At 38.1% G+C, this 16,901-nt stretch overlaps 1 long non-coding RNA gene across 2 annotated transcripts; it reads right to left on the bottom strand.

The window, feature by feature from the left end:
• Positions 1-454: 454 nt before the first annotated feature.
• LOC121996895 lies at positions 455-16,139 on the bottom strand. Of its 2 annotated transcripts, none has more exons than XR_006116179.1 (3): positions 15,849-16,139; positions 15,550-15,658; positions 455-516 (listed from the first exon to the last, which is right to left on the bottom strand). It is a non-coding gene; the product is annotated as an uncharacterized LOC121996895 (long non-coding RNA). The 2 variants fall into 2 exon arrangements; XR_006116180.1 differs by lacking the exon at positions 455-516 and adding an exon at positions 11,311-11,863.
• Positions 16,140-16,901: the final 762 nt, after the last annotated feature.

Below are 16,901 nucleotides of genomic sequence, written 5' to 3'. Positions count from 1 at the left end.
TCGATTGGATTGCTCCCAATCGATTGGGGAGGCTTTGGATCGATCGACCAATCGATCCTATAACGACCACCCTTCTTACTAAACTATACCACTCTCTAAGGATGACCGTTACTTAACTACTAACTCTACTTAACCGGTATGATCGAAACCACGAGGAATCCCTACCGAAAAATTTCGGCAGAGTCTGCCCTGTATCGTGACCAAATTCATCAATATATACATAGTATACACAGCCACAGGCGGCTGGAACATATATCAAACAACTCACGCAGTAAATAATCCAAAACAAAAGAGAACTATACCAAAAATCATCTCACAAGATCACAATTCATCTACTATGTCCTAATTACATCAAGATAACATATACCATCCCGAATACTTCTAACATAGCAAAAGGAAAAGGGAACTAAAAGAAACTCCTTTCTAGTCCCAAGGCTTCCATAGTCCAACATCACACACCATCCATCACGCATCCTCCTTGTCGCCTTCCTCTTTATACTTTAGCTTTTCCTTTATCTGCGGTAGGAGGAAAAATAAATCTATAAGCGAAACGCTTAGTAAGTACTAATCTATCTCACAAAAACTTGAAAGTGCATAAGATGCAAAGGATACTGAAACTGAAATGATAAAAAGAAAAGCTAAACATGTTCATCTAATAGCAAAGCACTAAAATAAACTGCATACTCATGATATACAAGAATAAATCTGCATACTGGAAATAAAGCTAATCATGCTCAATAAACTCATAAGGAAAGCAAATGAAAACTAATACGGTATGCTTAGAATTAAAAGAGCTGAACTTTACTGGTTCTAAACATAGGTGATACTTGTTTCATTTACTTATAACATTATACTTGAAATTAAGATTTAACTTTCTTCTTCTCTTTCTTGGGCCCGGGCTTAGTACCATCTTATGCGTGCTCTCTAATAGTGACTGAGGTAGCGAGCCTCCAGTCCTATGAGGGTAAAGACCTCGGTCTTACCAGGGCCAAGACCTCGGAATTGGTCACCTGGATTTGTTTAACGACAACCTCGGAAGTCAGGTACTAACCTCTTACTTTAATTTACTTGTTATCTTTTCTAACTAGACCTTAGTCTTTTTCTTACTTGTAGTTACCCATAATCCTCAAAAGGTTTAATAGGGCACATAATTGTTCCACTAAAATACATGGCTATTCATCTTATTAAAATAGCAAAAACAACTAACTATATGCTTCAGATTAAAGAGCTATTAAAAGCTAACTAGCACATATATGTATATGTATCAAAACAAGAAACTAGAAACTAAATTATAGTTCAATACTGCTCATGTTATTCGAATACTGCAAGTGTATCTAACAAGTAGAGAATTGCAACTAACTGAGCATGCTATAAAAATAAAGCAAGCAAATCAAACTACAAGATAAGCTTAATAGCTGTTCATGTTCAAGAATTTCAAGAAACTAACACTACATACTTTAAATGAAGGCTATTCTTGCCTTTCTGAGTAGCAAGGAAAATGCTAAACCTATTCTAACTAAATAAGGGGCTGTTCTTGCCCTTCTGAGTAGCAAGGAAAATGCTAAACCCATCCTAACTAAATAAAGGGTTGTTCTTGCCCTTTGAGTAGCAAGGAAAATGCTAAACTCATTCTAACTAAATAAAAGGAAAACAAGTCTGAACTCTCTAAGCATGCTACAATAAACATAAATCCAAGGAAAGCAAATCTGAACTCTCTAAGCATGCTACAATAGACATAAATCAAAGGAAAGCAAGTCTGAACTCTCTACATGCTATAAAATAGAGCAAAGCTGTGAAATTCTAAAACTGAATTGCATGTTGAAATGCAAAGGAAACTAAGCAACTGAAATGCAAGGAAACCAAACACTGGAATGCTAGATAAGGTAGCAAAATAAGCTAACTTCGAATCCTTATAACAAGGTTGTTCTTGCCCTTAAAACAACAACAAACGATCTATCCAAACATACTAGTGTACCAAGTTGTGCATGCTCATTAAGTAGCAAGGAAAGCTAAACCGTGCATGGCTGTTCATGTTCATGGAGGTAGCAAGCAAAAACTAGAACTGCATACTAATAATCAAGGGCTGTTTATGCCCATTTGCACGGCCCAAAGGAAGACAAACTTGCTGGAATTTATGGGTAGTAGGTAGACATACAAGAATGCAACATTTAAGTGCTAAAGGCATGCTTAAAACATAACTACATGCTGGAATTAGGGGTTGTTCGGATTATCACAATTGAAGCATGTCAATAACAAAGCTCGAAGTTCTCATGCCAATAGGTAGGGTTGTTCGGCTTAACAAACAGAGCAAGGAAACTCGATTCTGAACCTGCATTTACTAAAGGTGAACGACAAAGCTAAATCTGCACTTGTAAGGGTTGTTCATATTCGAAATTTACAACAAGATTTTGAAACTGAACTTCCAACTCACCAAACTGTGCAGGCTTATTAAGCTACAAGGAAACCAAACAATAGGGTTGTTCGTGCCCCTCTTTATAACACAAATCTAAATGCATACTTTATCTATACCATTCATTTATCTTCTTTTCTTTGGGGTTCACGGCAGAAATCTTCAAACAACATCATTCATCATTTTTTTTCTTTTCACAGCATACTTCAAAAATAAAGAAGGGAAACCAGAATCCGGAGCTACTCCTACCACAGGTGAGTAGTACTTACTGCGACTTCTTGGACTTACAACCGAAGGAGGAAAAGAAGCTGTTAGGGTTCGGAGAACTTCGAATCTCGGCGGCTTCTTTGTATTTCCAAGCTCTCCTCGTCGAGGTGGTCACGTACGGGTGCAGACCGGCCGGAAAGAGCCTTTCGCCGGCGTCGGAAGCAAAGCCCTAACGTGGTTTCATTTCGCCCGAGCAAAGATGCCACGCTGTCGCGTGAGAAGAGGAGAGGAATTGAGAGTTTTTAGGTCACGGGAGAAACTTAAGTCCTCTCTTAACTTAGGTATTTTCTGTTATCAACTATAGCTTAAATATATTTTGTTCCCTACTTGATTAACAAAACTCCCACGGAACAGTTGGCTGGCTGAGTTCGGTTAAGGCTCGGTTCAAGTCTGAGGTCCAGGGTTCGAATCTCGGCTTGGACGTTTTTTGTCAATCCAGGGCTTATCGCACAGAATCGCGACTCCCAATCGATCGGTCGATTGATTGGAGGCTTTGAATCGATCGGTCGATCGATCCAGAGTCATTCTGTGCGACGCTAGCTTCTCCCAATCGATCCACTGATCGATTGGGAGGAGGTTTGTCGCGGGGACTCACCCAATCGATTAGTCGATCGATTGGGCATGAGCCAATCGATCGATTGATCGATCCAGCTCAAGGTTTTTGCCCAAAACCAAGTCCAAAGTCTCCTAAACCAACATCCGGTCAACTATGACCTGTTGGTACATCATGCCTAGCATCCGGTCACCCTTGACCTGCCAGGACTCCCTCACCAAGTGTCTGGTCAATTCCTTTAACCCACTTGGACTTTTCTCATCGTGCCAAGTGTCCGGTCCTCCATGACCCACTTGGACTTTCACCAGATGTCTGGTCAAACTTTGACCCATCTGGATTTCCTCGTACCAAGTATCCAGTCAATCCCTTTGACCTACTTGGACTTCCCAACTGCCTGGCTTCACTCACCAGTTCTTTCCTTACTGCCTAGCTTCACTCACTAGGACTTCCCAACTGCCTAGCTTCACTCGCTAGGTCTTTCACCTGGCTTCACTCACCATGATTTTCCAACTGCCTAGCTTCACTCACTAGAACTTTCACCTGGCTTCACTCACCAGGATTTTCCAGCTGCCTGGCTTCACTCACTAGGACTTTCACCTGGCTTCACTCATCAGGATTTCCCAACTGCCTAGCTTCGCTCACTAGGACTTTCCAGCTGCCTAGCTTCACTCACTAGGTCTTTCACCTGGCTTCACTCACCCGGTCTTTCCAGTCAAGTATCCAGTCAACCTTGACCTACTTGACTCTTCTTCACAATCTCCCCACATGAATAATTGCACCTACAATCTCCATGTCTTGTCTACATGTATTGTTAAATATCGAAACTCAAACATCAAGATTCGAGTTTGAATCAATTCAAGCTCAGTCAACCAGGTCAACCTTGACCTAAGGAATATTGCACCAACAATCTCCCTCGTTTTGATGTTTGGCAATACCCTCCTTTAAGTTAGGCTAATCTCATAGCCTCAACTCTCCTTCATGCCAATGTAAGAATAATGGTTTTCCTTCATTCTCCTCCTTTTCTAGAGGGCAAACTCCCTCTTAGGTAATGAAGGTATAACTTAACCACACATTCTCCCCCTATTGACATACATCAAAAACTCTCCCCCTGAAGAGTTACCCAAACGTTGTTTACAACTTCACTCGTTGTTCACAACATAATAATGAAGGTCTCATACCCTTCATTATTCTCAACGCTCATCCTTGAGCATATACCACTTGGTATATTCACACACGATTCAAATGAAGGTCTCATACCCTTCATTGTCATCAAATGCTCATCCGTGAGAATACATCATGTGAATAATGAAGATATCCACTCTCCATTACATTCAAATGCCCAACCTTGAGCATTTTCGAAAAAGAAGGTTAACCACCTTCCAAGGTGTATGAAAAAATAGATTTTCATGCCCTTAAAGAGTAACTCCCCCTAAAGACATGCACGTAACTTCTTTCATTGCACCAACAATGACTTGGAATCCCTAAACCTTTAGGAAACCCAAATTTTGAAGTTTTGAGGTTCAAAAATTTCAATATTGAAATCAAACCTCAACCTAAACCTCTACTTAGTCTCCCTTAACCAATCCGTCCTTGTTTTCATCATGAAAACTCCCCCCAAAATATATATAAATGTGTTTTGAGGGGTTAGGAAATGTTACCTAGACTAAAGGTGGTTCAAAATGCTGAAATTAAGCTTTCCCAGCCAAAATCAGCATTCCCAATCGATTGGAGTTGGGTCCCAATCGATTGATCCTGCTTGATTCGATCCACTGATAGATTCAGCTAATGTGGATCGATCGGTGGATCGATCAAATGAGCTTCTGTTCGCGAGAAGCTCACTCTCAATCGATCACCCGATCGATTGAGGCACTCCAATCGATCGGGTGATCGATTGAAGCTCTGAAAATGCTGAAATTCACTTTCAGTCAATTTCAGAAACTCCCCAAAAATTCTACAAAATTCAAAAAATCATGAAAATTCATGTAGACATTCCTTAGGGCATATACTATCAAGGAAAAATAGTTTTCTATGAAAATACTTTCTATTTTCCAAGATTAACATAAACTTGAAAACTTATAAAAAGTTTAGTGTTTTCTTCTAGTTTGTGTCTAACTTTTCAATGATGATTACTATCAAAAGATAATCTTCATCAAGGTTTTCCAAAATCATTTTAAAATGATTTTCAAAATCAATATCCAACCATGTTCTTTGGGCTCAATGCACATGACTTGTACATTAGCTTTCCCAATGATTGGAAAACACATAACTATGTGTTTTGATGAACTTAAAACTCAAAGGAATGCACTAAATCAACATCTTGAGTTTTATTCATCATTCTAACATCTCACTTGCATCTAATGTGTATGAAAACACATACAAGTCACCTTATAGTTCTTTGTGAGATGTAAAATTTTGGTTTTTGCCCTAATCTAGGGATCATGCATATCTACCTAGGCATTTTGAGGTTATGAACATCCACCAAGGATGTTACTTGTTAACAAATATTATTTGTCCTTAATTTCAAGGAATTTAAAAATTATGCATGATGCGATATGACATACATCAAAGATAAATAATTTTCAAAAGAAAATTTTCTTAGAACTACATGATGTATGTATGACATGACATGGTTTTTCATAATAAATCATGAGTGCAAAAATAAATATGATGTCATGGCATATGATGAGCAAATGAAGCATGAAAAATTAGCATAAATAAAATACCTAAAATAACTATCTAAGTATCCTTAAACCTTAGCTAACTTAAATTTAAAGCCTAGATTGCCCATTACTTTCTAAGAAAATACCAAAACCCAATTTTAACATTTCTTTTGCTTTTATAAATTTTGTGCCAATTTAAAATAAGCATATTCCTCAAATTTTGACACATATTACTCTTTTAAAGAGTAACAAATTAAAATAAGGCTTAGATTTGCCTTTAACTTCCCAATAAAATGCCAACATCCCAACTTGGCATTTCTTTAGACCTGATTTCTTGTGCCAATTAAAATTATATCTAAATACTCAAATTATGGCACATCTTACTCTTTCCAAGAGTAAGTCAATAATCCTTATCATTTTCAAAGGTTAACAATAACCTTGAAAATGCTCTTAGAGTGACAACTTCATCATGATTGGGTTACCTACCCTTTCAATTAGAGTTGACACTCTCTGACCCATCTAAGGGGTAGAGAAAATGCTCCTAGGAACCCAAAACCTATTGGTGCTCCTTGGATGCTCTAGGTATTCACTAGGAATAGCCTTCCTAGATACCTTCCTAGTGACCTTGTTAGACTTCTTAGAAGCCTTGATCACATCTCCTAGGTCAACTCTAGGAATTTCCCTTGTGACCTTCTTTGTGACTTTCTTGGACTTCTTAGAAGTCTTAGTCACGTTTATTACAAAAATACTCTTAGGAATAACCTTCCTAGTATTTTTGACTTGACCATTTGACCTAGACTCGGTTCCATAGTTATATGGAACCCTATGGTAAGAAATTACATCCTTCTTAGCCTTAGGTTTGTATCCCAAACCTCTATGGCAATTGGATGACTTTTGTACTGCTAGACCTAGGTTTATGCTCATTTTGCCCTTTTAGGATATTTTTCATCCTTTTTAGGGTCTTTTCGATTTTATTAAACCTTGACCTCAAGACTTGATTTTCTTCCCATAACTCCCTAGATTTCGATTTTTCTTTAAATCCTTGAGCATTTTTATTTCTAGGCTTATAACTATGGTCTTTAGAATTCTTGCCTAAATTTTTATCTATCTTCCTAGACCTAGGTGTGGTCGTTTTAGCATGAAGAGCTACATGTTTTTCCTTAATGCTATCATTCTTCCTATTTCTATGGTAAATAGCATTAAAATGATATAAATTAGAACTAACATGCTTTTTACCATTATTCAAAGGGGTAGGCTCAACAAATGATACCTTGCGTTTTACCTTGGAGGCTCCCCCTTGAGTTGTGCTTCCTCCTTGAGCCTTGACCGCTTTCTTCCCCTTGGGACATTGACTCCAATAGTGTCCCCTTTGATTGCAAGAAAAGCACACAATGTGCTCCTTGCTCTTCTTTGTTTCGGGAGCGGTCTCTTTGGGCTTCTCCTTGTCCTTTGGTGCCACTTGACCCTTCTTCTTGATCAATTTAGGACACTTGCTCTTGTAATGCCCTTTTTCCCTACACTCAAAGCAAATAATATGATCTTTATTATTAACAATTGAAATTGGTATACCTTTGCTTGTAGGGATGACTTCTTCTCCTTTTGATCCGGATGTAGAGGCTTCTTCTTGATCCGGCAATGATGATCCACGCTCCCCCTCAATCCTAGAGGTGGAGGCTTCTACCTCTTCATCCTCGGACGTTGAGTATCTCTCAACTTCCGAATTCTCATGCTCATGAAATAAGAAGTATACTCCTTTGCTTGTATCTTCGTGCTCCATAGAGGATGGATCTTCTTCTTCCTCCGGTGTTGAGCATCTCTCAACCTCAGAATTCTCCTCCTCTTGGTTTTGATCCACCGAGTCGCCCTCTCTGGATTCTTCATTATTTTGTACAGTGGAGGGGATCTCATGAATCTCGGCCAACTTTCTCCATAATTCTTTTGCATCTTCAAATTCTCTAATTTTGCAAAGAATTGTGCTTGGCAATAAGTTAACCAATAATTTGGTTACCTTGTCCTTCGCCTCGTACCTTTGAATTTGTTCTTGAGTCCATTTGCTTTTCTTGAGGATCTTGCCTTCTGAATTTCTTGGAGCTTCGAAGCCTTCCATGAGAGCAAACCATTACTCTATCTCCATCATAAGAAAGTTTTCGATTTTAGATTTCCAAGAATCGAAACTCGTGGATACATATGGTGGAGGCACCCTCGTGTCGAATCTGAATCCATCTCTGAATTCCATTTGAAGTTGAGCTTGATGATAAAGTCTTTGACTTGATAGAATTTGCTCCAACTTCTACACCCTCTAGCCTTGTTGCCCCTTCCGGCGATGATTCTGGTGAAGAGCAGCCTCGCTCTGATACCACTTGTTGGGACCGAAATGTAGCTAGAGGGGGGTGAATAGCTTGGCGTGATCTCGTGCTCGGCGTTGCTTGTTTCTTGAGATGAAATGCAACGGAAAATACAAAGAAACAACACTCAATGCTAACACTAGGTATTTACTTGGTATCCACCTCAAGAAGAGGTGACTAATCCAAGGATCCACACACTCACACACCCTCCACTATGAAAACACTCCTTTACGGTAACTACCGAAGGCGGAGAAGCCCTACAAGCTCACAATACAAGAAGAAAGGGAAGGGAAATATAATACAAGCAAAAGCTTACAAGATATGCACAAGAAAACTCTAACTCTAGCTTCTTCTTCTTGTTACAACTCGCCTCTTGACTTGGACGTGCACCAGCACTAACCTCCAAGAACCTTCAAGATCTGGCGAAGAGAGCAGGAGAGGATCGCAATGTCGCATGGAGAAGAATCGCAGAAGTCGTGGAAGCACTGTCGACGAAATCGCAAGCCAACGTTTTTATACAACGCCAACGGTCGGATCCCAATCGATTGGATTGCTCCCAATCAATTGGGGAGGCTTTGGATCGATACGCCAATCGATTCAGAGCGCCTTTGTGCTCTCGGGAATTGCCTGGATCGATCGGTCGATCGATCCAGGGCTTATCGCACAGAATCGCGACTCTTAATCGATCGGAATCGATCGGTCGATCGATCCAGAGCCATTCTATGTGATCGCTAGTTTCTCCCAATCAATCCACTGATCGATTAGGAGGAGGTTTGTTGCGGGGACTCACCCAATCGATCAGTCGATCGATTGGGCATGAGCCAATCGATCGGCTAATCAATCCAGCTTAAGGTTTTTGCCCAAAACCAAGTCCAAAGTCCCCTAAACCAACATTCGGTGAACCATGACCTGTTGGTACATCATGACTAGCATTCGATCACCCTTGACCTGCCAGAACTCCCTCACCAAGTGTCTGGTCAATCCCTTTGACCCACTTGGACTTTTCTCCTCGCGCCAAGTGTCTGGTCCTCCATGACCCACTTGGACTTTCACCAGATGTCTAGTCAAACCTTGACACATCTGGATTTCCTCGTGCCAAGTATCCGGTCAATCCCTTTGACCTACTTGGACTTCCCAACTGCCTGGCTTCACTCACCAGTTCTTTCCTTACTGCCTAGCTTCACTCACTAGGACTTCTCAACTGCCTAGCTTCACTCACTAGGTCTTTCACCTGGCTTCACTCACCAGGATTTTCCAACTGCCTAGCTTCACTCACTAGGACTTTTACCTGGCTTCACTCACCAGGATTTCCAACTGCCTAGCTTCACTCACTAGCACTTTCACCTGGCTTCACTCATCAGGATTTCCCAACTACCTAGCTTCACTCACTAGGACTTTCCAGCTGCCTACCTTCACTCACTAGGTCTTTCACCTGGCTTCACTCACCCAGTCTTTCTAGTCAAGTATCCAGTCAACCTTGACTTACTTGACTCTTCTTCACAATCTCCCCATATGAACAATTGCACATGCAATCTCCATGTCTTGTCTACATGTATTGTCAAATATCGAAACTCAAACATCAAGACTCGAGCTTGAACCAATTCAAGCTCAGTCAACCAGGTCAACCTTGACCTAGAGAATATTGCACCAATAGGCTCATCCATCAAGTTGATGTTAGTAATGCTTTTCTCCATGAGACTCTTCATTAGGAAGTTTATATGTCTCAACCACCTGGTTTCACACATCCCAACTTTCCTAATCATGTAAACTTCACAAGGCTCTTTGGTCTCAAACAAGCTCCTTAGAAATGACCTGTCACACTATGGGCATCTCTCCTCTCCTTGGGTTTTTAGAAATCCAAGTCTAACTCCTCATTATTCTTATATCTCTCAGCTCAAATTACTTCCTCTCTCTTAGTTTATGTTGATGATTTTATCTTCATTGGTAATTTCTCCCCTCATATCTGCACTACGCTTGCTCAACTGTGTGAGAAGTTTCCTCTGAAAAACCTTGGCCAACTTCTCATATCTGCACTACGCTTGCTCAACTGTGTAAGAAGTTTCCTCTGAAAAACTTTGGCCAACTTCACTATTTCCTCGGCATTGAAGCTACTTGCACCCCTCGGGCTCAAATGGACCATGCCAAGCCTTTGCATACCCCCATCGCCTTTGGCTCCTCTCTCTCTCTCTCTCTCTCTCTCTATCAATATAATGGAAGTCCCTTTCTTGAGCCTCACATGTATCAAAGCATTGTTGGTTGCCTGCAGTACCTCACCCTCACTCGCCCTGAGATTGCCTTTGTGGTCAATCTAGCCTATCAGTTTATGTAGTCTCCTACTTCTTCTCATTGTGTAGTAGTGAAACACATTCTCTAATATCTTCAGCACACTCTATACCATGACCTTTTGATTAGGCCATCTACCTCTCTTGGTCTGACAATATTCTTTGGATGCTGATTGGGCTGGCTGTCCCGATGATTGTCGCTCAACTACCAACTATTGCATCTTTCTTGGTGACAATCTCATTTCTTAGAATTCCAAGAAACAACAAGTCGCTTGATCTAGTACTAAGTCTAAATACAGGGCCCTAGCCCATGCTACTTCTAAACTCTATTGGGTACAGTCACTCTTGATCGAATTCCAAGTTTCTTTACCACACCCACCAATCCTTTGGTGTGACAATATTGTTGTGACTTTCTTAACTGCTAATCCAGTATTCACGTAGGAACCGAACATATTGAGATTGTTTTCCACTTTATTTGTAAATGAGTCGCATGCAAGCTACTTCGGATACACTACATTTCTACCCAAAATCAAGTTGTTGATATCTTCACAAAAGGCCTCTCCTCAAATCGGTTTACTCTTCTCTAAGATAAACTCATTATGTGTGCTTCCCTGGTTTCGCTTGAGGGGTTCTGTTGGAGGTAATAATTTGATTATCCAAGATCAATTCCAATCACAATCAGATCAAGATAATCACATTAACTCCACAAAATCAGCTAAGTATTAATATTTGATTGGATCTCCATAAATTCCTAATTACACTTTAATTGTAGAATAGTTTCCTAAATACTTGATTAGCATAACTTTGTGTATAAATAAATACTGTAACCTACACAATTGTATCAAGAAATACACTATGAAATTCTTCTCCTTACACATTGTTAACTCTTATTGTTGAACTATGGTGACATCTAGCTTCAAGCTCCCTTGGTTGCCTTCTTCCATGACATGAGGGAGGCAACATCCAAATCTTATCGGGGAGTGATAGACGGGGAAGATAAGGTGAGAAATGGTGGGGGGAGACGGTCGATTGGCCGATGATGGATGGAGGAAAGATTAACCGCCAGCCAATGGAGATGCAGTGGCAGTGTCGAAGATGAGATTCATAGTCCCTGGAAGAGGACTTTTCCTTCATCAAATTAGGGATGAATACTGTAGCTTTTCAATGGATCCAGGTTTGTTGCATCTTGGAGTGAGGAGAGGTTGAACCCAGATCCAATAAGACTCCTTGGATGGATTGGGCTTCTTGGATAATCCCCTTTGATTGGGTTGGTTGGACCCAATCTCGCTAAGTGTGAGCCAACCTTCAACTTGAACCATGTACCAAATTGAACAAAATTCAATATCCTACAAGATCAAGTTCGCATTCTAAGAAATAATCATAAATGAAGGAAAAATACAATGAAGCTCAAATAATCCTCAACTCGTAAACATGATATGAGGTCTAAAATTAAGCATACGAGTGGTTAAAAACACCAAATAACAACCTAAAATAATGTGTCAAATTGTCGGTTATCAACTCTCTCACACTTATTCTTGCACGTCTCGGGCAAGCAAACAAAACTAGGAAACAAACTAAAAATCATCTACCGAACAACTTTTCTAGCTATACCTCGAAGAAAGTAAAAGGTAGTTAATTAAGACCATCTAAAAATCAAAATTTCATGAATACAATTCCTACAATAATCAATAAGTATGATGATTTCAATCCATTTAAAAAAATTAAGAAAGATACAATTTCACAAAGTAGGTATTCACTCTATTCTCACAATCAAATATGGAGGTGGAGGTTCACTAAATGTCACTCACAACATAACACTACTATAAGCTTTGCTTATTTTCTAATTCTCCATCACCATAAAAACATAGCCTGCATGAATCAAAAGGATTTATTGAAAATTGAAATGGAGTCAAGAGTAACTTAAGGAAGCAAACAAAAATGATTGAAAGAAAAAGAAACTATGAGAGATTGAGAGTTTTGGAGCAATAAACCTGATGAGTTGACTAATTCTATTTGTATGTAGGAATGTCTCTTGTTGATGAAGTAAACAAAATAACGACAGAACATGGTCGAATACAATTCACTATGTTGACCTTATCAAAAAAGGCATGTGCAGCTTGATTAATTTCTGTCCAGCCCACTCTAGTTCAAACCTCAACTAATTTCACACAAGAAATGAACCCAATTATTGATGACATGATTTCAGGTTCCTGTATCCCAATTTCAGTTTAGCATCAAGAATGCCAACCTATAATTCACAACACTCCAGCTAAGTTGGCACAAAGATCACACCGGCAGCACTTGTTCCATGAGAGTTCAGGAATTTTGATACTTAAGATCGTCCTGTTTTGTTGAGCTAGAAAGTTGTTCCTGATATCCTGCAGTCCAACTCTGCAAATTTGAGACTTTAGTTTTCCAGATATCAATCTCACAAATCAGGTTCCTAAAATTACAGGATTTGTATCACAAGAGCCTGGAAAATTCTCATTGATCCAAAGAACAGATTCTAGAAATTACAACTAACTCCTGCATTTCAGATTCCGGAATTTTCAGAATTTCAGAATTTAGCATCCAAAGAAATTCCAGCTTAAGTAATAGAGAGTTCAGCTTGCAAGAAGGCTCCATTTAACCATGAATTGATAGGACTCGAGCTCAGTTCATGTTCTGGAAAGAAACAGCATGATAAGTTGGCACAAAACAAGGTTGAGATGCCAAGTTACAGAATTTCTGAATTCCTGCCAATTCCTGCTCCTAAGTTCCTATGGGCTTCAGATTCCTCAATAGCTTAAGTGATGGCATCTACACTTCCATAAACTTCCAGAATTTAGTGCGGGATTCTCAAATTCTTTACTGCCATCAAGCAGAATACAATTTCATAACCAGTTTTAAGGATTCAACTTCAACTTCAATCCAGACAAACTTCAATCAGTTTTAAGAAAGCCACAGTTCTTCAATTCAAAAATGATTTCATAATTCAGAAATGAAGATTGAGTGCTCCACTTGATCAGCCAAATTTCAAATTTGAACAACTTCTAATTTCAGTGAGCAGCCAATTCATTTTGGAAGCTCAGCACATTAAATTGGAAGCTTGGTTTCTGAATTCCAGGAATCAGAAATTCAATTTACAGAAGCAACAGATTTCAGAATCAGGTCTTTAGAATTCAGAATTCAGCAAAACCTCATAGATTTTAAGCCAATAGAACAATTTCAGCTGTTGAAAGATCAATTCCACACTCAGCTTAGAGAGTTTCTGCAATTCAGAACTCCAGAAAACAAGTTCATAAACCATTCTGAAAAGTTTCAGAATTTAAACTGATGCCTAAGCCTTGTTACTTCAATCATCAGTTTCAGATTCAATTCAAGGGAATTCCAGCTTAGGTTGTGAAGATTACATTTACCACAAAGCTAATATGGAGCTTACTGTAAGTTGTTGCTGGTTAACAGTTTCATTAAGGATTGACACATGGCATCAGACAATTATTTCTGAAGTCTGAAATTCAGAGTTTCAGTTTTAAGGAAGTTGCCCGCATCACATTTGAATTGTAACCAATTCCTAGAAATAAAGCAACATCAATTCAGAAATTCAATGATCTAACTCAACCACATCAGATTTGGAAAAGTTCTCAATTCTCTGAAAAAATTCCTAGCAGCAAGGTCTTGGTGTTTTGCATCTGATTCCAACAGAACTCCCACTTCCTTATGCAAATTGTTCTTTCCACTAGCTGTGCCAGTTAAGTTGCTGAGTCCTACCTCTCCCAAACAGAATTTCCTCACTTCTGCTTTAACATGGACTTGCTTTTCAGAAATCAGAAGTGAAAATAAACGATATCATAATTCACATCCGATGTAGACACATGCTTTAACTCATGGAAGGTTAAGTGCTCTTTTTGGTTTTTCAGTATCCAGAAGTTTGCAATAGAAATTTGGCACAAAATCAGGTTCTGTTGGACAAATCCTGCTGAACCAGTTGTTTTTTTTTAATGGCTTACAAGTTGGATCCTTGTTGTATAGTTTCAATAGGCTTACACAAAGCAACATTAAACACGAAACTCCTGGACTGAGTTTTAGCATTGCAGAATTGTGATGATTGCAGCTCGAGTGATGAATAACTCAACTCATTATGGCCTCTCATTCAGTACTGAAATAGTAGGATATCAAATTCTGAACAATGCTAATTAGAAGCATCACCAGCAATTGGAACACTAACAAGTTCTGTTCTTTTCTGGTAATGCACTTTTTCATTTCCAGAATTCCAATCAATTTGTAGTAGCTATGTACTCAAAACATAGGCATCTTTTCCCCACACTTAGAATTTTGGACATTCTAACTCATCAAGCAATCAAACAAAACTCTCATTGGATGAATGACAAAGCAAATATGGTGGAAGATAAATTTGTTGAATGAAATTTTCAACTAGAATTTGAAGGGAAAAGAAATCAAAGAAGGTAAAGAGATCCTTCATCATGTTCATGCACGCAAATGATATTGTGATTTCAAAAGACCAAAGCAAGTTTTAAAGTTCAATTGTCATGAGCTCATATCATACAATAAGAGAATAAAGTATAAGCTTAAGGTAGTCCTCTCTAAATAATTTTGACAATCAAACTCAATTAATCGAAATAGAACCTATCACCATACTAATCGATAGTATGTAAGTAAAACATTTAATCATATCCAATGACCTAGAATTTGATGGTCAAACTTAAAGAACTTTTTCAATTCTTAAGGTATCACAACTAGAGATGTTTATTCAAAACCAAATGCTATATAGTCCAAACCACATGCAAAGTATGAAAACAAAATGTGAAAGCAAAGTATGATGGTATAGAAAAGTATGAAGTAAAAAAATTAAAGGAAAGAACGGACTCAGTTCCTAGTGATTGAAGGTGGCTTAATAATAATATCCAAGACGGGAGTGGGATGATCCAAATGGGAATTTTCTCTAGTGGTCGTAGGTGATTCAGTTGGAGCCTCCAATCCAAAGGTAGAATAACTTTAGTTAAAATAAGGATCGCTCCCTCCACCATCTTACCTTTACAAGTCCTTCTGGGTAGTTGGAGGCGGTTTAATTGGAGAATTCACTCTGAGAGCTTGATTATTGTAAATGAAGTTAGGGCCTTCTTTAGCAATGGATTGTATAGCTGCATGATCAGAGGAAATTACCATGTTAGAATGAAACATATAAGATCTAAACATATCCAAATCAAAAGTAGGTGATGAAAGCAATAGTGTGGGCATGGCCTCCACTGCACAAATCCCTGCCCAATCATCTGCATCTGGAGCCATGGAATGAAATGTTGTTTCGTGCTGCCTTGCACGCATGATTTTTACCATTCCGCCGGATGGGTGAAACCGGCACCGAAGGCGTCCCTGTCTTGAGATGCATTGCAGGCAACGACAGAGAAGTCACGGGACGCCTCCAGCGGCGCTGGAAGCATCGAGACGCCTCCGGCAGTGCCGAAGGCTTTGCGGGACGGCTCCTGCGGCACCAAAGGTGTCGCGAGATGCCTTCCGCAAGACTTTCAACTCCACAGGACACCTCCGGTGCCGGGAGACACCTTCAACGCCGCCAGACTCGTCCCCCAATCCGCTGTTAGTGGGCAGCTTTAGGGCAGCAGCGTTTCTTTTTCCAAAGAAAATAAAATTTTCTATTTAATTAATTTAAATAATTCCTAATGTACATGTCATATTTTAAATAGACTTTTATAGATCCTAATCAAATTATTCTAATAAAATATATAAAAATATATTTAAAACTAAAATAAATTTAATAAATTTTATTAATTACTATTTTAAATTTTTATTTTTAAATTTTTAAAATTTCATTTAAAAATTTAAAAATATAATAATTCTGATTTATATTCTAATATTTTTTCATTATTTTATATTATTTTCAATTTCATTTAAAAATTTAAAAATATAATAATTCTGATTTATATTCTAATATTTTTTCATTATTTTATATTATTTTCAATTTCATTTAAAAATTTAAAAACATAAAAATTCTAATTTTTATTCTAATAATTTTTAAAAATTCTATATTAATTTTAATTTCATTGATAATTTTTAATTATTTTATTTTTTTTTACTTGATATTTTTTTACTATATAAAATATATATTATTTAATTTAATAATTAATTAATATAAATCTTTGTATCAATTAAATACTTATTATTATAGATAGATCAATTTTAATTCGAGTTATTGATAAATTAATTTTATTTAAAAATTTATATTTAATTATTTTTTCTAACAATATTAAATTATTTAATAATTAAGAACTTATATAAAAACAATATACAACTTATTTTTATATACACCATAAACATATTTATTTTATAATTACTATATATAAATAAAAATATATCAAAATCGTATCGACA

This window comes from Zingiber officinale, chromosome 6A (assembly GCF_018446385.1).
Source record: "Zingiber officinale cultivar Zhangliang chromosome 6A, Zo_v1.1, whole genome shotgun sequence".
In the NCBI taxonomy this organism is placed as follows: Eukaryota; Viridiplantae; Streptophyta; class Magnoliopsida; order Zingiberales; family Zingiberaceae; genus Zingiber; species Zingiber officinale.
This window is presented reverse-complemented; position numbering and strand designations above follow the sequence as displayed.